The sequence below is a fragment of the Carassius carassius genome, chromosome 15 (genome assembly GCF_963082965.1).
Source record: "Carassius carassius chromosome 15, fCarCar2.1, whole genome shotgun sequence".
Lineage (NCBI taxonomy): Eukaryota > Metazoa > Chordata > Actinopteri > Cypriniformes > Cyprinidae > Carassius > Carassius carassius.
The window spans coordinates 17,867,446-17,888,423 of record NC_081769.1 but is presented as its reverse complement, the minus strand read 5'-3'; the positions used below and the strand labels follow the sequence as shown (position 1 = coordinate 17,888,423).

The 20,978-nt window shown below is 35.5% G+C and overlaps 1 long non-coding RNA gene across 2 annotated transcripts in view; it reads right to left on the bottom strand.

Annotated features, from left to right (window-relative positions):
* Window positions 1-20,978, bottom strand: part of LOC132158343 (uncharacterized) — an 86,929-nt gene that overhangs the window by 64,127 nt on the left and 1,824 nt on the right. Inside the window, exons 1-2 of one of the 2 annotated variants that reach the window (XR_009437682.1) lie at window positions 19,318-19,458; window positions 14,354-14,551 (exon numbers count right to left, since the gene is read on the bottom strand). This is a non-coding gene — a long non-coding RNA (uncharacterized LOC132158343). Of the gene's footprint in view, window positions 1-14,353; window positions 14,552-19,317; window positions 19,459-20,978 lie in introns of those variants that run through there. The other variant, XR_009437683.1, reaches the window with a different exon arrangement.

The window sequence follows — 20,978 nt, the reverse complement described above, 5'->3', positions numbered from 1 at the left end:
TTGGATTTAATCTTCATGATAATGTGGATATAACGTATGAAATGGAGTGAAAATTAAATGTCATTCATTCTTATAATCGTTCTTCTCACATTTATTTTCTACAATCTAACTTCAGTTCACGACCTCACCATCGGTGTCGCCAATTCCCTTTGTCTCCAGAATGTGCGTACGCACGGCTCAAAGTTTGCTTAAAGGTGCGCACATTCTCCCGTCAAGTTTGTTTTTTATAGATCACAACCTTTGCGTGGGAACTGGCGTACGTACGTTTCCAGCCCCGTTTTGTGCGTACGCACGCTTTATAAATGAGGCCCCTGGTCTTTTCACGATCGGATAGCTATCCGATCTGAGAAAATGCATGAAGTGGCCAGGTCTAAACGGCCCCTAATAGTTAACCCCTCCCTCCTAACTCAACTCACTCACACACACACACCAGAGTCTAACTAACTGTCTATCTTCATCTCCGGACTGTTTATTTATTTCTCCCACTGTTTATTGTAATGGTGCTCTTTTAAATGGTGAAAGGGTCTAAACCATCTGGCACCAATTTATAACATATGATGACAAATTATTAGAATGTGCAATATTGTGTTCACTCCATTTGTGATCTTTTTTTATTTTACAATTTTCATAAGAAGACCTATGGAAAATTGTATATATATATATATATATATTTGCATTTCTTTTGTTAAAGTGTAAACCTATGGAAAACTTCAATTAAAAATGGTTTGTCAGGTTTTATTGACAGAAATCCCTCAAAGGAGACAATTAGATAGCAAAGGCTTTTGGTGAAAATCAAGGCATAAATAAATAATAATTGTTATATAGTAAATGTTATGATGAGCAACAGAAGCTTTGCAAATTTAAGCAGCTTAATATAATAAAATGCATGCTATTTCAACTGACCTTTACCATATCCTCATCATATTACTACACAATATGACTGTGATGAGTGGGGCGGGGCCGAGAGACGTGGGAACAGGAGCGAGGCCAGTGGAATGATTGGGAAATGAACGACACCTGTCCGACCCACCGGTCTTGAGTCCCAAGGAGGAGATGGAAGGATATAAAACAGGAGCGACGACAGTGAAAGACTGTGAAGGACGAGAGAGGACCAGGCCTGGGCTTTATTTTATGTTTTGGTTTTTATTTGTGCGCATCCGCGAGGGGCTGATGTGCTGTTTTGTGTTTATTTTGATTATTAAAGTTTTATTTTGATTGTCCGCCGGTTCCCGCCTCCTTCTTCCCGATGATTATGGAGTTTTGATTATTACAGTGGTGCCGAAGCCCGGGAGAAGGAGGGACGCGCTGCTGAAGATCCCTCACCGCTGTGGTGAATCCGTGGTGCCATCGAGCAGGCGAGGAAGTGTGCCGCCATGGACGCTCGAGGTGGTGGGCTGGAGTGAGTTGCCGGGGACGGGCGAGCTCGCTGCCGGCCGCCCGTGATGTGGAGGAGCCGGCCGTGATGTGGAGTGATTGGGAAATGAACAACACCTGTTCGACCCACCGGTCTTGAGTCCCACAGAGGAGATGGAAGGATATAAAACAGGAGCGACGACAGTGAAGGACGAGAGAGGACCAGGCCTGGGCTTTATTTTATGTTTTGGTTTTTATTTGTGCGCATCAGTCGTCCGCGAGGGGCTGATGTGCTGTTTTGTGTTTATTTTGATTATTAAAGTTTTATTTTGATTGTCCGCCGGTTCCCGCCTCCTTCTTCCCGATGATTATGGAGTTTTGATTATTACAATGACATTATTATTAAGATGCAGATAGTCGGTTTCCTTCAGAAATACAGTGATTTAAAAACACCCATACTTAATGTATGGCAAACACTGTAATCTCATAGTTGTAAATTCTGCAGATTACATCATTGTCCAGTATTGTAAATTGCTGTCAGCAATTAATTATAAAAACGTTTTCATAATTGTAACATACATAATTAATCAGGTGCATGTGTAATAACTAGCAAAAACTATCGTTACAGCTGCAGCAGCACTCATTCATCATCGTCTTGCCTGATGTACCCAGCCAAACCAGCCAAGCATTCTATCCACGACCTCGCCCCTCAATATCCCAAACCATTAGAATTTCCGTAGGGAAATTTTTAATAACATTCTGATGGGCTGCTCCGTGACAACACAAAACCCGGAAAACAAACGCTGTCCAAACGAGAGGTTCGTTGTAACGAAATATCTTCCTTTGGAGTGGACTTTGAGATTTGTAAGTTTGAAGATTTTTTTTATGCCTTAAACACACTACACACTGACTAAAATTTAAAAAGTGAAAAAGCATTATAGGACACCTTTAAACACACATTTAGGAAAATGTTCCTTTGTATAAGTTTTAAATGGAATTGCATTTAAATAAAAAAAACTATTAGATTCTACACAGACTGTTAGAGCAAAACACAAACACAGATGTGGTGGTCTGAACAACAACATTGTCAAAGCAACACCGATTTACTGGAAATGGGATGAATGGGAAAAAAACATAGGGGAATCACATGTTCCGCGGTTGCTTGATTGATCCACGGAATGAAGAACTATCTCTGGCATTGTTGGTTACAGAAATCTGAGTTAAAACGTGTATGTGTGTGTGTGTGTGTGTGTGTGTGTGTGTGTGAGGGAGAGAGAGAGTCCCGCCCCATAGCCGTTTTGACACAAGCGTTATCCGGAACACCGGCATCAAGATGAAAGCTGTTCTGACTATACTCGGTAAGCTTTTTAAATAATTAATTAGGTGCTACTTTCCAGTTTTTAGCGGCTACAATGTGTTTGTTAAGCTAAATGTTGTTCCGTTTTGGCTTTGGTCATTGTTGATCTGAAATGAGTTAAAAAGATAACTGATTTAACGTCAGCTTCATTACGCCAAATACGTCAACCACACTTTCACTCGGCGTTTTATTACTGTTTTATTGTTTAAGTGAAACTAAGAATCCAAACGCGAACGCCATTTTTTCTGTATTCTCTGGCTTTACTGTATCGAGTTTCAGAGTTTCCTATTAGAAAGTTGCCCCTCAAATCGTAATTATGATTAAAGTGTAGAATAAGGTCTTCATACAGGCACATAAAGGCAAGAGTGCATGTTCTCATTCGGGAGGATATCAGCATTTATCAGATACTGTTAAATCGAGGAGAAATTAGTCTAGTCCAGGAGAATTCAAAAATCGCCTAATAATCCACATACAGTTTTGTTTTTGTTGGACTTCTAGTGCTTTTACATTGAGATAATTATATTTTATCTCCCCTAACCCAAACTTAAACTTCAGGCTATTATTGTTATGCTATTTTCTGACATAGAGGCTATATTCCCCACACTGTGGTTGATTTCAGGTTTACTGTGTACATTGTCTTCTTGGGAGCATTTGGTCTTGCAATGTAAACCTGTGGCTTTTGAACTGTACACACACACAAACACACACAGAGACCGCAGATGGCAGTACTTTCAAAAATGTCTTACTACAAAAACTGTTTAATATGCTAGATAATGTCACATTTTCATCACTATGGTAAACACTTCTAACTATTTGGTTTACTTGAGTGTTGTTGCCATATGCTGTCATTTCCTGTGGTGTGATTATTTTGTCCTGATTGGCTGCAGTAATCGTATGATACAACATGTGACTTATGAGATTTGAGAAGTCCTAGTACTATTAAAGCCAATGTTTTGAGAGGATAGCTTTAGGCCTCAAAGGGGAATTCCCTGAGTGTGCAGAGTTACTGTTTGCACAAGGAAACCACTCGATTAAAGGGTGTTTAAACATGATTAGCAGTAAGCCGCTGTTGAAAAAGCTTGTCATTGTAGCAAACTGGTACTCTTTTTACGGTGTAAACCCTAGGGCTGTAATTTAGCTCTTATCAACTGTTGATAATACATGTGTGTGTATGTTCTGGTATGGATAGTACAGTAATTAATAAATTACTATAAAAACTTTATTTTTAATTATTTTCTTTTACCAGAAACAAATATTTACCAGAATTTATTAACCACAAAAATTTAGTATTAATGAAAATATATATATCATATTTTTTTTTATTAAATAAATTAGACCTGCTTTTAATTATTGAAAATTAATGAAACCTTTAAAATATAATCCGGATAAGGTAAAACAGAATTTGAATTTGAGAAAAAATTAAAACAGATTTCATAGGGCCTTAAACTTTTAATAAATTGCTGTGAAATTGTGTGATTTCAATTAATTGAACATGCTTTTAATCATGCAAATTTAAGCTTAAAAAGGGAATTTTGGGAAAAAATATAATGGATTTCAAAGACAGATTACATGTCAAAATTGAGAAATCTGGCTCTTTAGACAAGAAGCTTTCAAAATGGTCTGGAGACACCAAGGAGAGGTCACATGAGAGTGTGTTAACAAAACAAAAACAAAAAGAAACAAAAGACACTTTTGAAAACCTGAATTATTTGAAAAATATTTTCCAGCTAATGCTTATCTAAATATTATATCTAAATATTTATTTTGGCTTTAGTACAGCTGTCATTTAGTAAATAAATGTCAGGTATTTAATTATTTTTGACACTAACTATTTTTCTCACAAAGTAAATTAATCTTAAAATACATTATTAGAAAAAGGGGCCTTTGCAGGGGGATCATATCATTTGAAGGTCCTTGGCATCAAAATAAATCTGAAACCCCCATCTTAGATCTGTCCTGTGACAGGTGGGTTTAGCAATGCTCAGATTCAGAGCAAAAGTGTAAACTAGATTTAAAATAAGTAATAGAAGTATTAAAAAAAATAATTATATTATATTATATAAAATCAGTTTCTGTCCTACGTTGCATTTTGCTTTTGTAGAGCAGCATAGGCTTCTGTTTTTTTTTTTTTTTCTTTTTTAATGAACCAAATGAACAAGTTTACTGATTGTTTTGTGCATATCTTTTTCAGTTGTGGCCATGCTGTTATGCGTCGTATTGTCATCAAAAGAATCTGATGCGGTGAAATGCACAGGGGAGAAACTGAGTGATGGACAGCTCTACTTCAGTATGCCATATGAAGTTAACGAGGACATCAATGACTGCGACACCCAGTGGATTGTTGATGTATGTATTTTATGTATTAAGCAATCATACAGTCTTATGAATAATTTTGTACTAATATCTGGATTTCTGCATTGACTACTAAGTCAAAATCAAACAAGGTCTGGCTTAATTAATAACACACAAACAAACGGCAAGCTATCATTGACAAGACTGGTTGTGAGGAAAATTTAAGTAAACCTCAAGCAAGTTAACTGATATCATTTTAGGTTATGAGATTGGTAGAGGGGGGTGCTCAGGTGCCATGACCTTCAAAGGCACACAAAACCAACAATACTGGAAAAATGTTCTGTGGATAGTTCATGACATTAATAAAGGTTGAGTGATGCAACAAGACAAGGCACAGTTGTTTCTTGATTGTCACAGTTGTTAATTCAGATTGTGTTTATATATAATTGTGAGTTCAATTAAAGGGATAGTTCACCCATAAATTAAAATTCTTTCATTAATCACTCACCTTCATGTCATTCCAAATACCGTCAGGCTTTCATTCATCTTTGGAAGACAAATTAAGATATTTTTTATGAAACCTAAGAGCTTTCTGACCCTGCATACAGCAACATAACTGACACATTCAAGGCCCAGAAAGGTAGTAAGGACATCATTAAAGTAGTCCATGTTACATCAGTGGTTGTGTAATTTTATGAAATCTATGGGAATACTTCTTGTGCACGAAGAAAACAAAAATAACGACACACATTTCATGAGAGTGCCACGTTGTTCAAACAGGTTTTGCATCAGAATACCAGCTTCTGCGTCGGCAGCACCACACGCATGTGTGTACTCTCGTGAACACGTGTTGAAGACTGGCACGGAAGAGAATAAACTGTTGAATAAAGCTTTTATTTTTTTGTTTTCTTTGCGCACAAGATGTATTGCCATAGCTTTATAAACTGAGGTTGAACCACTGATGTCACATAGACTATTTTAATGATGTTCTTACTGCCTTTCTGGACCTTGAATGTATCAGTTGTGTTGCTGTCTATGCAGGATCAGAAAGCTCTTGGATTTCATCAAAGATGAACGAAGGTCTTATAAGATTGGAATGACATGAGAGTGAGTAATTAGTGACAGAATTTTTTATTTTTGGTTGAACTATCCCTTTAAGATCAGATTACAATTTATTAGTGTTACGAATGCACACAGGAAACGAGAGATCAATTGCAGTGTTTTAATAGGGTAATCCAAAAGCAAATCTAAAACAGGCAGGAGGTCAAAAACAACGAAAGCAGTCCAAAAAACAAGAAACATGAAAAACACAAAGGAACACAAGAAAGCCGGGTGACGGAAAACAAGGACTCCATGAAACAGATAGAAACAGACCAGTTTACATAGACAGGTGAAAACGATGAAAGTGTGGACTAGTGTTGGGCGATATGGTCATTTTTCAAATCGTCATATCGTCAGCCCGTGAGATCGACGATACACAATATTATCGAGCATGGGTGGAGCAAGAGAGAGACTCTTTGTTCTTGTCATAGCATAACTATTTGGTGTTTTAAACCGCGCAGGTGCGCGAGAGAGAGCCTATGGAGTCACCAATAATCAAAAAAAAATTACTTTCAAACATACTGACTGATTTAACTAACGTTAAATATAAAAATACAGTATTTAAAACAGCTAGTTCATACATAGTCGGACGCAAGTGTCATATCGCACGTCCGCATCTGCGCAGGGAAGTTATCAGTCCAAATGTTCTGCAAAATCAGTCAACGGTGAAAATCAATAGCAGATTTCATTTAAAGTCCAACAGTTAAACACTAATATTGGGCATAAACGAACATTTAAATATAAAGTATTTAAAACAGGTAAGTTGATATATTTGTATTAAAGTTGAATTGAACTGATGCATCAGTCATACAGTGATCCGGACCGCGCGTCTCATGACGAGTCTGACACACCGTCACAGAAACAAGAATGAGACGCGTTCTAACATAACTGTGGCATTAAACTCAGTTAGTGAGGGCTCGTTTAATATATTGCACATACAGTATATAGGCCGTTTAGATTACTTGTTTAAGTGCAATGAAATACCTTATATCTGCAGACGATGTACGTCTGTTTGTGGATTTTGCATGCATCACATTATAGTGCGGTGTGCATGAAAATAATAAGGCGGCAGATTTAACTTATTATCCATAGTGGTTCTCACGTAGTCCTTCTACGTCATCACCAGAGGTGGAAAGAGTACAAAAATATTCTACTCAAGTAAAAGTACCATTACATTAATGAAATTTTACTTAAGTACAAGTAAAAGTACCAGTCTAAAAATCTACTCAAGTAAAAGTAAAAAGTAGCTCATTTAAACTTTACTCAGAGTAAAAATTACTTAGTTACATTTTAACAGTGGGAGGGAGTCGAAATGGGACAGGCCAAGAGTGTCAAACTCAGTTCCTGGAGGGCCACAGTCCTGCACAGTTTAGATATAACCATAATTAAACACACCTGATCCAGCTAATCTAATCATTTAGGTTTATTTGAAAACTACATGATATGTGTGCTGGAGCAGGGTTAGAACTAAACTCTGCAGGGCTATGGCCCTCCAGGAACTGAGTTTGACACCCCTGGGATAGGTCTATTAATCTCAAACTAGTTGTTTTTAATTAAAGGAATCAGTTATTTAGAATAATAAGACATTTGGGCTGTTACCAGGCAAATCAGTATCAACAAACTCATCTTTTAATGCAGAGGAAATGAAGAAGATTCATTGGAAGTGGCATTTAGATGTATTACACTGTTTAGTGCAGGACAAGAATGCATTTAACCTGCAGGTACAATGTTGAAAAATGTTGAATACTCATTTGAAATGATAAGAAATTAATTATTTAAAAAAATCAAAAGACACTTTAAATGTGAAATTAAAATGGCCAGTATGTGTCAGCAAGTCACTGTTAATAAGTGAGTCATTGCGATTGAACCGAATCATTTAAACGGTTGATTCATTCCGGAAGGAAACACTGTCACGTTGCTCAGAGACGCAAAACTGTGCTTTGGTGGCTGTGTTTAGAATTATTTTCTGTTGTAGAAATAGAGCTAAAAAGGCAATATGGTTTCTAAAACGCAAGTCTCTTAATTAACTTGTTTACTGAACTGATTTAATATATGAAATTATATAAGTATGTGAATTTTCTGCCCCTATATCTTCAATTTTGTGATCATTCTAAATGCATTTTAGGAGACTGAATCACACAGTTAAAGAACGCACTATAAATGCGCGCGCACATCATTAAAACAAAAATAGCACACTCCTCACCACGGTCTTTTTAGCTAATTTGTGCAAAACCTCTTGCTAAAATGTCAAAGCTTCATTTTAACCACCAATGCAACGATGCAATTATTTAGCTTACCTCTACATTCTTGCGAATGGTTGATGTCTTGTCGAGATTTTATAAGCTGCTAGTTTGGTCTTCCTAGGCAAGTACAGCTTACACTGCATAATAGAGCATACATATGGCCAGGGGTTCACTTCATTTCCTTCGAGTTCAACTTCAGAATATGACGGGGTTTCGTTTTCAGCGGTGTCTGCACCACTAACGCCTGTTTTGTCCGTCTGCATCTTTCTTGTGATTTTAGCGCCAGTTTGCCCTCCCCATAATTTACTGACGTAGTTTCCAGGGAGCGATTTTGTTTTTTTTTTTATTTGTTTTTACTCAGTAATTAATGTGTTTTAAAATGTAGCGAAGTACAATACTTCAAACAAAATATACTTAAGTAAAAGTAAAATTACAGATTTAAAAAATTACTTTAAAAAGTATTAGTACACAAAAAAGCTACTCAATTACAGTAACGCGAGTAAATGTAATTCGTTACTTTCCACCTCTGGTCATCACCACATAGTGTGTTTTATAAGTTAAGTGATCAGTCTTTAAGAAAAGGACTACGTGAGAACCATGCACTATGGATGATAAATTTGCTCTGCCGCCTTGTTAATTATTTTGTCTTTACTTTATTTGTGACACCAAGAAAGAGTTAATCTCTCATGTATGAGAAGAGCGCGTTGTCGTATACCAGCCATTAAATGTGTGGGACACCAACTCGTCGTTTTCTATCTCTTTCATTTCATGGATTTAACGAATTATCCGAGTCAAAGCATTACAACTTCAACGACTATATGCTCTAATCCTCCTGCGCGTTCGAGGTGTGTGTGTGAAATGCGGGCAGTGGAATTAAGTGAAATAGCTGGGCAATTTAAAAGCCGAATTATAATAAGCAGCCTAATAAAAATAAAAATAAAAATAATAGTTATTATTATTATAATCTAATACATTAATAGGAAAATGAGCCTAATGATGTCTTGATTATCAACAGAGAATTCTGCTTATGTCGATATCTCTGACGATCGTCGATACACGATACTATCGTCTATCGGCACAACCCTAGTGTGGACAGCTGAGTGCAATTAACAGGTGTGCAATTAACAGTGATGAAATTGACAAGGCTTGTGGGAAATGTAGTGCCTGCAGTGGGGTGACTCTATGGGGAAGTGAGACCACTAGTGGACGCCCAGGGAAACACAGACCAGACACTGTGACAAATAGTAATCAAACAGAAATTCAGATATATTCAAAAGGGTTTGGAAACTTATTCTTCTCATGGTAAATGTCAAAAAGTACTATAAACAATGTATTACAAATAGTATTAGCGAAAAAGTAAATGTACTGTATACATATGTAGATTCTTAACCCTTCCATCCTACCTTTCTTTATTATTTCTTCTCTCTCCCTCTCTTGATCAGGAGAAAGTGGCAGGGATTTTTGATGCTGAAGGAGAAAATCAATTCACATTCCCAATTGAAAATTTGACTGTGAATGCAGCCATCTTAAAGACGTGCCCTGAAAGACTTGAATGCCTGCTCATCTGCCCCAGTGCCAATGTAAGTGTAATATTGTTGATGTTGTTTTATGTATCGCTAGGTATTTAATAAATTTAATAGCATAACCAAACAGACATTGATTTGCTTCATGCTTTCATTATGGACTCTGTTTTATGTCTTGTGTAGATCAATAAAAAGCAGCAGTGCTCTTGTAAGTAATACACTCTTTAATATTTACTAATCTTTATAAACAAGCCTGCATATCTTGACAGTAGAATACTTATTACCTAGTTAAAAATTAGCCATATAAATGTCTGCAATACAAGAATGCAAAAAATATTTAAAAAGTTTTATACACTTATTTATTTTTTAACCATAAATGTTGAACTAGGTATCTTCAATACTCCCAGTGTATGGCCTAGCAATTTACATTGATTAAGAACAAAACACTAGAGAGATTTTTTTTTTTTTTTTGCCTAGTGTTCACAATGAATTCAATTATTGTTTTGCAGGTGATGCATCTCCTCCGACTACGCTTCCTGAAGGTAAGGTCAGCGTAATTAAGTTCCCAAATAAAGTTTTGCCACTCTGCCACTCATTTGTGTAGGCAAAAATAGGCTTTTTGCAGGATCTTTAGCATAGCAACAGTTTGAATGTACCACCACCTTTAAGTCATAATAGAATGACTGTGACTGTCTGCTTTTCAATGACTTTGGGAATATTTCTCCCATTCATTCTCATCATAGGGATTTGTTAAAAATCTTCAAAAGTGCAAAGGTTCTAGCTTAATATTCAAATCTATGAGTAATTTACGAGTGTAGATAGACTCACTTGATTACACAGGGTACAGTGATTCATCGCAATATACTGTCACTGCTGTGGTCATTTGGATTTTTCTTTTTTTTCTCCATAGTAATAACTTGTGGTTAGTGTGGTTTTTCATGGGAATTTCGCCTCTTTTAAACTTTTTCTTCTTTAAATCACACTCCATAAAATTACTTCTATCTTCTACAGAAGCATATATCATTACTTTGTATTCACATTTATATTAATGTTAAAATCAGTGCAATTTAGTTTTTCTTAAAATGATAGTTCACCCACATTTGAAAATAGTTAAATCTTTCCAAAGCTGTATGACTTTTTCTTCAGTGGAACGTATTAGAAGATGATCTGAACAATGTCTCTTTTTTTGTCCATACAATGAAAGTCAGCAGGATCTAATGTTGTTGGGATGCTGATGTTCTTCAAAATATGCCCTTTCATGTTCCTCTGTTGTAAGGAAGTCACACAACTTTGGACCAACATGATGACAAAGTGCATAAGAAAAGTTTGATGTCATTAATTTGGCCTATAATTTTGTCTTGTTGTGTTTTTAACTATATTCTAACACCTTTCTGTTGTACTTTTTTATTATGTTTGTTTGTTTCTTAGTGGGTTCTCCTAACTGGAGCGTTTATATTTGGATTGGACTGGGTGCATCTGCGGTGTTGGTGGCTGTCATTGTCATCACTGTGCTTTATCAGAAAAGACAAAGGTGCAGTCCTCTTAAAATCTGCCACAAATAAGCTAAACACATGGCTTTGTTTAATATTTGTCTTTTAATGTCTGTGTAATTTTGTGCTTATAGGCCAGGATATGTTCTTAGTGACCAAGGTTCTGCTACAAAGTTTGTTTGATTGTGGTATGTAGCATCGTTTTATATATAAAATACTGCTGTTATGATGTAAAATAAATCATTATATTTGATTATATCTTTTAAAATGTACCACATTATATAAGGCAGTGCATTACAGTACAAACAGTGGAGAGTACCACTTAAAGCATTTCCCTTTCCTTTTTATTCAACCACAGGAGAAGTTGCACCTGGGAGTTCTGCACTCATTCACTTTGCTCTTATCTTTTATATAACAAGATATAAAATTTTGCTTTTGTGTTTGCCTTTTTTACTAAACTGATCATGACTCTTAAGTAACCGAAATGAAACTATATGATGAAATAATGACATTATTTCATTATATGTTATAAAACTATATATTTATATTTATTTATAATATATTTTGTCTGTTATGTAAACAGACACATTTAGTATGCATAACTTTACATATGTATATGCAAGTAAAACTATAAATAAATAACTAAATTATAATGTAACTTCATATATGTATCTTATAGTATAACTATTGATATATCTATCACTGGTCCAGTCAGTCTGGGGGAAAGAACTTGGTGGATTACATTACGTTATAGTGAGCATAAAATGCGTGTGAACATAAAAATAACTGTATGTCCAGGGCATGTATTTCTTGTAAACTACTGCTGTGGAAGCTAAATGAAATGAAATGCTGTGCCAGTGAGTACACACAACTAATACATTACTAATGAAATCCACTCAGCGCCTGCCACTGCTTCAGATCCAGCCTTAAATATCAACGCGTGTTAAAAACAAAAAACAAAACATGTAGTAAATCTACTATAATGATCTACATGTATTAATTTACTTTACAGGTTTGTGTGTGTGTGTGGGGGGGGTTACTTTAAATGGTCATTATGGTCTATGTTATCTGCTGATAAAGTTCTTTCCTCCCTGTACTGTAGCCATTGATTTATATTCATACAGTGTCCACTATTACTTTGTGGTAAAGGAAGTGGGCACTGCTAGTTTTGATTAGATTTGTATTAATGTGTCATGAATGATGTTTAGTAATATTTACTTCGCTATTACATTGCACAGAATCAGTATACTCCTTGTAATGATGACTAGCTTTTAAGCGCTTTTTTAGAACCCCTTCTGTCTAGGTGCAAAATATTTACAGGGGATTTCTGTTAATAAAATACAAAAAAACATTTCAAGTGTGTGCCTGATTTGTTTTTCTACTCTTCAGTTCATTTTGCAATACACAGCAGATGAGAGGATGTGAAAGTGTTGACTGATCACTAACCCTTAACAGTGACCAAGACTGTAACTCATGATGTCATCAGACAGAGAGCTGTGCTCATATATATACACACACATGGTGGGTCTGTCTGCCATTGAAGTGTTCTTCAAGGGTTTCAGCCCAGTCAACACAAAACTCTCAGTGTCAATCTAAATAGTGAATTTGATCTTGAATGCAAAATTGCAAATGAAATATTTAGAAGTTACATTCACATTACAAAATGTATTAATATAGTTTCATTTCATCTCATTAAACAGGATGGTATATTCAGCACACCTGGGGTTTGTGGCCAGGTATATATTTTACACTTAGATGACAAAAAACATTTCCAGTTTCACTGGCTAGTTATTTCACAACCTTCTGCAATCTACACAGATGTTTTTGCAAGGAAACTGTTGATCAGTTGATCAGAATGCTGGGAAATAGTCCCGTTTACATTTTACCAAAGCAACAAAAGATCAACTTATTGTAAAAGTGTGTTTTATTGATCATTTTAGTGACTTCGTAATATTCATGTGACTTTATGCATGCTTAATGGCAAGGAATATGATCTTCAATACTGAAACAGATCACAACAGCAAAAGACAAATGTCCCTACACTAAATATAAGTGCGGAGAATTCCCCATGAATACGTTGGTTCCCAAGTATTAAATGTTGCCCAACTGCAGTGCAGCCAATCAAGTGGCACTAAGATCACCTCACACATATCACCAGAGCAAGAAAAATGATGACTTCAGTGAACTGAAATGACACTGACTGTCACCTGCTTCAGCCACTTCTAAAATCACATCAACTTCTACTTTCTCCTCATACTACATGTCTAACAAGCAAACAATTCACCAGAGGACAGCCCCTCCACTTTATATGTGCAGGCGTACATATTCATTCATGTGCAGGCCTACATTTTCATTATATTTACACAGAGCCCTTAGTGAGTGCATCTTCATTTTCTAAGTTCTAAGCAAAATGGAAGTGCACCTATTATTTTGGGAATGGTTTTCTGTATTGAAAGAAAACTTTGTACAGTATATGGCATAGCCACAACAATACTAAATATTTAAAAAAAAAAACAGTATTAAAAAAGGCTAAAATAAATGACTTTTGTGTTGTTCCAACCTTGTATGACTTTTTTTCTATGGAACAAAAATTAAGATATTTTCCTCAGTATGTTCATATAATAGCTGGGTCCAAAACTTGAGTCATAGAGGAAGACAGAAAGTGCCATTAAAGAACTTTTGAACATTACGTGCAGCCAAGAAGTACATGAACACAGTCTACATAAATCCTCTGTCTCTGTTCAAACAGAAGCTGGGAAACTTCATATGATGTGATTTGTACAGGTGTAATAACATAGCAAAAAAACAATAGGTGAATATCTTTGGTCATTTACTGTACATAAAATATTAAATACAATTTGCTTTATTATGTCATCATAATTATTTACAGTGAATCCTGCAAGTGTTCTATATGAACTTACAAATTATTAATATTTGGGCTGACCTGTTAAGAATACGGAGACGTACAGTAGCAGGATATTGAATATGTCTTACCAAACTGGTGTCCATTTTCAAAAGTACAGGCCACATTTTTCTTCATCCAAATAGCATAGTAATCCACAGTTCAGAGAAATATAGATGTTTTCTTCTTTACTTTTTGTGTGTACAGGTTTGCAGAAGTGTTATTAATGTGTAACTTTATTGAAACAGCTGACATGGTTCCAAGTCCAGTCCTAAACACCAGCTGCATTCCTGGAAATGAAATGAAACATCAGTGAACAGTATTAGACTACAGTGGAGGAGACTTGAATGTTTATAATGTTTTAGTACATCCTACTTAAGAGAATAGAAATCTGTAACATTTGATTTCACAGCTCAGATAAGTGCTAGAAAATAATTGTTGGTTCTCCAAAGAACCAGTGAAAGATTCTTAAAAATAAAATAAAATAAAAAATAAAATAAATTTTGAATGAAATTAATCTCATGTTTTTTATTTGTTTGTGATGACTTTTAGGCCAGATATCAGTGATTTATAGCAACAACTGTGCTTGCTCAATACCTCAGCATATTTACATTTATGCATTTTACAGATGCCTTTATCCAAAGTGACTTACAGTGCATTTAAGCTATACCTTTTTTTATCAGTATGTGTGTTTCCTGGAAATTTAACCCATGACCTTTAGCATTGCTAAATGCATGAGGTACTCTACCACTGAGCAACAGGAAATCAAATGCTATTTTGGTTATTTGTTAAATGCATCCAATAGCAACTAACAAACCATTGGCTAAATGTCCCTGCTTTGTTTTTCAGAGGTCTGTGTGACAGAATGACAAAAGACGTATGAATGGTTTGTGACTGTATGTCTGTTTCCCAAGATGTTAAGATATTTTAGCAGGAGATCAGCTTCATTAAAGCTTGCTAAACTTTCTCTGTCTTGTTACCTTCCCCCTGCAATTCATTTTTGTAAAAGTAGTTATTATACCAAATTACATTTCCCTTCAGACCAAATTGAGGAATCGTGTGTTAGCCCTAGGGATAGTGACAGAACAAATCACAATATTAAAATGACACCACAAGGCTAAACACCTCACTGATTACTTTGGAATATATCTAATTATTGATGAAATACCTGACACACTTAGACGAATTCCTTGTGTGTTAAAAACAAAGGCAATACATTATGGAATAATCATGAGTGCAATTCTGAGTGTGTCATGATGATGTAGTAACAAGCAGTATGAGCAGCATCCATCTATCTATCTATCTATCTATCTATCTATCTATCTATCTATCTATCTATCTATCTATCTATCCCATCCCAGACTGTTGGTTTCTGCCTATTTGGTTTATTTTCAAAGTGTTTTGAAAGGGTAGTTTTGTATAACCCACTGCAGGGTTAGGTTTAGTTGACAATAGAAATTAGTCAGTAACTAACTGCTTTGTCACAACAACCATAGCGGCTGGTTTTGCCATGACCAGGTGTTGACATGAAAAAGGTGAGACTAAGAAACAAGCTATTTTTCTTTAACATCACTTAGAATACAGTATGTGAAAACTGTCATCTTTAGAACTGAAATAAAGCTCATAGTGTATTGATACCAGTTTCCTTCCTCCCACAGATGGCAGAAGCACCCAGATTATTTTGACACTTCCTAATATTTTATGTTTTAATGAACTTGCTATCAAAATAAAGAAAAAAAATTATAATTATAAATAATTTAAATAAATGAGCTAAAATTTTACCTTAACCCAGCAGTGCTGTATTTCACAACCAATGATAATACCAAATGTGACTGATTTAATGCGTCATTGAATTTAGAAGAAAAGCTTACATCATTTGATAGCTGAGACTGTTTCATATCCAAGCAGGGTTGTCACTTTGGCATGAAATTTACATGGACATGTCATGGAGTGAGAGCATGAGACAGGGCCTAAAAGTGTGTGTCTTGACAACACTGTGCCAGAGTAAAGTAATGCCACAAATTCCATATCTGTTCAGATCATCTTTTCCCCAAAATGAGAGGGATGCTAGACATATAAAGAACCCTTAGGCAAAAACTCAAACACAAAAACTACACACCTTCAATGGAGGGACTGAGAGCTCTCGGACTAAATCTAAAATATCTTAAACTGTGTTCCAAAGATAAACGGAGGTCTTACGGGTTTGGAATGACATGAGGGTAAGTTATTAATTACATAATTTAGATTTTTGGGTGAACTAACCCTTTAATGTGGCTTAATGTACTAAGACAGTGATTTTTTAAAAACCAAACTCACTAAACATTATACTAATAAAGTATACTATGTACGAAAAAATCAGATGAGCCCTGAACATGAATGCAACTCGTTTAATAACATGTTATGCCTTATGATGGTTTTCTATGGGAGGAAAAGGCTTAACGTGTTATTAAACGCGTTGAATTCATATTCAGGGGTCATCTGATTTTTTGTAGATAGTATACTTTATTAGTATGATGTTTAGTGAGTTTGGTCTGTTAATATCACTGTATTACTAAACCACGTTAAACTTACGTTAAGTGTTTTAGAATGTCCCGCTAAAGGGGTCTGAAAATTCACTAAATCTAGCAACAAAATCGCTAAGTTGCAACACTGGGCGGGAGGGTGCATAGCGAGTTCAGAACATAGAGTAACGACGAGACGAGATGAATCCTCCGGTTACTTGCAGCGCTCTGAAAACTGCCAGTTCACACCGATGCAACGAGACAGTGCGTTGCATCATCTTGATAGCACAACAACTCTTTATACTTCTGTCCAACCTCCGACTTTTCGCCAATGTTGCGTCTAAATATGAATGAGGATACAGTTATTGATAAATCGAATTGTCATTGACTGTTGTTCTTATAATCATTTAGGGGGGCTTAGGAACATTTTGGGGTGGCTTCAGCCCCCCTAAAATAGGCCTAACGACGTCCCTGGGAGCAGCACTTTGAGGTAAAAACAAAAGGATATTCTGTTTCTTTTAACTATATTTTACATGCAAGTATAGCCGACATCAGTCACAGCACAACCACTAAAGTTATCGTATGTGTATTTGATTTCATTTGATGTCGTGAATAGGATTTTAGTTCAGTCTTAATGGACCGCGTTTGAGTCATTATAATATCAATTCCGTTGTCTGACAACAGAAACATTAAAATCTATTAATAAAAACAGTTTTATTGAGAATTTGGCTAAATTAAAATGTAACATCTGAGTGAGGACGACGCACGTCATTAATATGCTAATTCGCGCTTGACGTCATTTCAGGCGGGGTTTAACGTTAGGTACTTTACAATGAAAGGAGCTCGGAACACTGAACACTTTAGTATCATCATGTATGCCGCGCTATTGTTTCTTGCTTTGTTCTCGTGCTTTTCTCTCACAGCGGGAAAGTCACTCGAAGGTAAGTTTGTATAACTATAACGGTGTGCAGCGATAATTGATGCTGAAGAACAAAACTGTTGATGAGCTATTTGAGTTATTCAAGTTTGCATATGACGTACCTTATAAAAAATTACTTGTGTTAAAAGGAGTTAAGTCCGAAATTTAGTTAACATGCATTTTGTCAGACAAATATGATATCAGGATAGCTCAGTCCGATCGAGTAGGTGGGATTTTTTTATGCATAGGTTGTCGTTTTTAAAGTAGCCGTAGAGTACAGGTGACACTAAACTCCAAAACCCCGTTTTAATGCTGGGATTACGACAGACAGATTTAATTAATTTGATGAATTTCGCACAGCAGGTGGAGCGTGTGTTGGGATTCGGAGAGAAGATTCCTATGACTTTGAGCTGCCCGGAGCTGTAGCGGTGCACGTGCAAGACCCTGGGTGTGATGCGACCTGGACCATTGACGTAAATATCAAAACCACTTCCTCTTACAGCCCATTCTCATTACATTTCATTTTAAACTAAGTCTAATGAATAATTATTAGAGAAATGAAATGTCACCACTTAGGGTACTATAGAAAGGCTTTTTATTATAATTGTATTTTCTCTCAAAACTCATTATCTAAACATGTCACTGATTTGTTCAGATTTTTTTTTTTGCCATATCTTGCACAAGGCATCGGTGAAAAGAAGCAAAATTTTCAATTGTGTGAAAGTTTCACCATGTTTATTGAATGTCTCAAAATTCTCCTCCAGCAATCCACAGCAATCCTGGATGGAAATTTAATTCACTGTTCTCATCCCTGCAAAAACGTAACTCGCCTGGGAATCAGTGTTTCTTACTGTCCAGCTTCAGTCAAATTCCACGTCACTTGTTCAGTGAGTTCAGTAACATTTATTCATCTTTCCAGAACAGATTTACTGCTCTTAATTTTAAGGATTGCATATACTGTACAAATGAATGCTTTTTAATTCTCCTGTAGATATACACCAACGAACTCACATGCTATTGTGAGTACTTTTTCACTTTGTATCGCTTTGCTTTTTATTCTCCACATTAACAAAACTATACAACAAATATGTATAAGTAAGATAACAGAGGCATCCAATTCTGTCTCTCAGGCACAAATTCCACCAAGAATCCAGTTTATAGCACAATCCTGCCATCTACAGGTATTTTTGCAATACTACAATGAAATGCACTGGAGTCCAGTGTTGGAGTTTGCCTTAGAGTGTACAGCAAATATGCCTTCAGGAAATGGTGGTAGGAATATAGTATGTGGTGATATTAGAGAAAGATTTAGCAAATTCATGTACTGACTTTTTGTGTAATATAACTGCATTTACAGATGTGTCTTCCTTTGCCTTCAAAACTGATTCATCATTGAGGACACACTGTAAGTATAGTCTTTAAAATAAATATAAATGACCAAGTACCCAGCATTTGGAAAGTGATCCGGCACTAACCTTTTACTAGTTTAATCATTGGTTGAAATACAGTATGATAAATGGCAAAAATGTAGTGCTAAACTTTCATAGACAATGCCAATCAGTATGATCACCATTTTACCCTCAAAATATACCTGCATAGCTAGCTTATTGCAAACCACATGCACACGGTTTCTTACCAGACTTCATTGTCTTTGTTATGGTTGCAGTTTAGAAGTTCCACACAAAACAGAAGAATATCAGTAGTAATTATTATCCTCATTTCATTGTTGGTCGATGTTATGGAACCACAGACTGCAAAAATAATGCAAGTTCTCTCTCTCTAGTTTTGCTAAACCTTGTAAAAATCACTATCCTGAAATTCCTGTTCCGCAAGCCACTCCTCAAACGTTTACTTTTAAGTTTAATGTCAAAACTAAGTTGAGCAATCTCAAAGAGCAAACAGGTCAAGTACACAACCAAAAACAACCGCACTGAACTAAGAGAATTCTCTTACGAAACTTGTAAAAATATGTAAACAGGAATAAGATTTCTGATGAGGAAGCAAACTAGAGTTCTGCAGATAGGGGAAGGAAAAACTTTACTGCAAGTGCTGTTGTAACAGGGAGTTTCCTGTAACTAAAACCATGTAAAAATGTTTTGAAAGAGAGAATATATGACCAAATGCACAGGCAGCAAATCATAGATCATTAGTATTATTAGTATAATTATCTTTAATATCATCTGTATAATCTACTATTATTATCATTAGAACTTTTAGTATTATTACGTTGGCACGTGGCCTTTCGTACCTTGTAGTTAATATCAGTGTATGCATTTTTAATAAAGCAAATGTCAAGGAAATTTGTATTTTTTTTCAGTGCATTGATATTTTGGTGAAATATTCTTCTCTACAGATTGTGTCATTGCTGTTGCTGTCACTTTTGCCCTAACCCTTGTCATTTTGGGTTTCCTCATCTGCAGGGCAAAAAGGTATTTAACACATTGCATTTATACCATAAGCACAAAACACTAAAACACTCTTTTCTATTTTCTAGCAGTGCAAAATATGCTCCTAGAAGAAACTCAGCTGAGGAACAAAACCAGCCTTGTTCAGAATAATCCTGAGGAGGCAACTGAACTTTCCCTAGAAACAACAACACATGGCGTGGAGTCATGACAACACATTATCATATAACCTAACACATATTATATTATATTATACCGGTATATTATATTATATTATATTATGTTATATTATTATATTATTTTATATTATATTATGTTATATTATTATATTATATTATAGTACATTACAGTAGATTTATATATTATATGATATTATATTTCTAGTTAGAGAAACACCAAGTGCTATACAAGCACAAAGTGGATACAAACAGTAAAATATCTGAATTTGACTAAATATAAAAATGATATATATATAAATATACTAAATTACATTATATTATATTATATATTGATTACATTATGAAGGCTAATATGAAGTTTATAACTTTGTATTTCCTTCTAGAATTTACAATAACTCCCTGTCTCGGTTAAATGTTTAAGTTCCCACATGAGGTCACTGTCTACAAACTTTGAATCATTTCATGTAATTTCATGCGCTATTGTCCATTTTTCCATCCTTGTAGCTCTTATTTAGTCTTTGTGTTAAATGATGCTCTGAAGTGACCATTAAGCTAAACCTATGACTGTTACTCAAGTCTTTGAATCTGTCGAGTCACAAGCAATCCAAAACTGTAATGCCAAACAGGCCCGGTTCTAGAACCAAATCACTGAGGGTGCTTCTGAATATAGTGAGGGTGCTGCTTGCATAATCGTAGGAAATAGCTCAGTCATC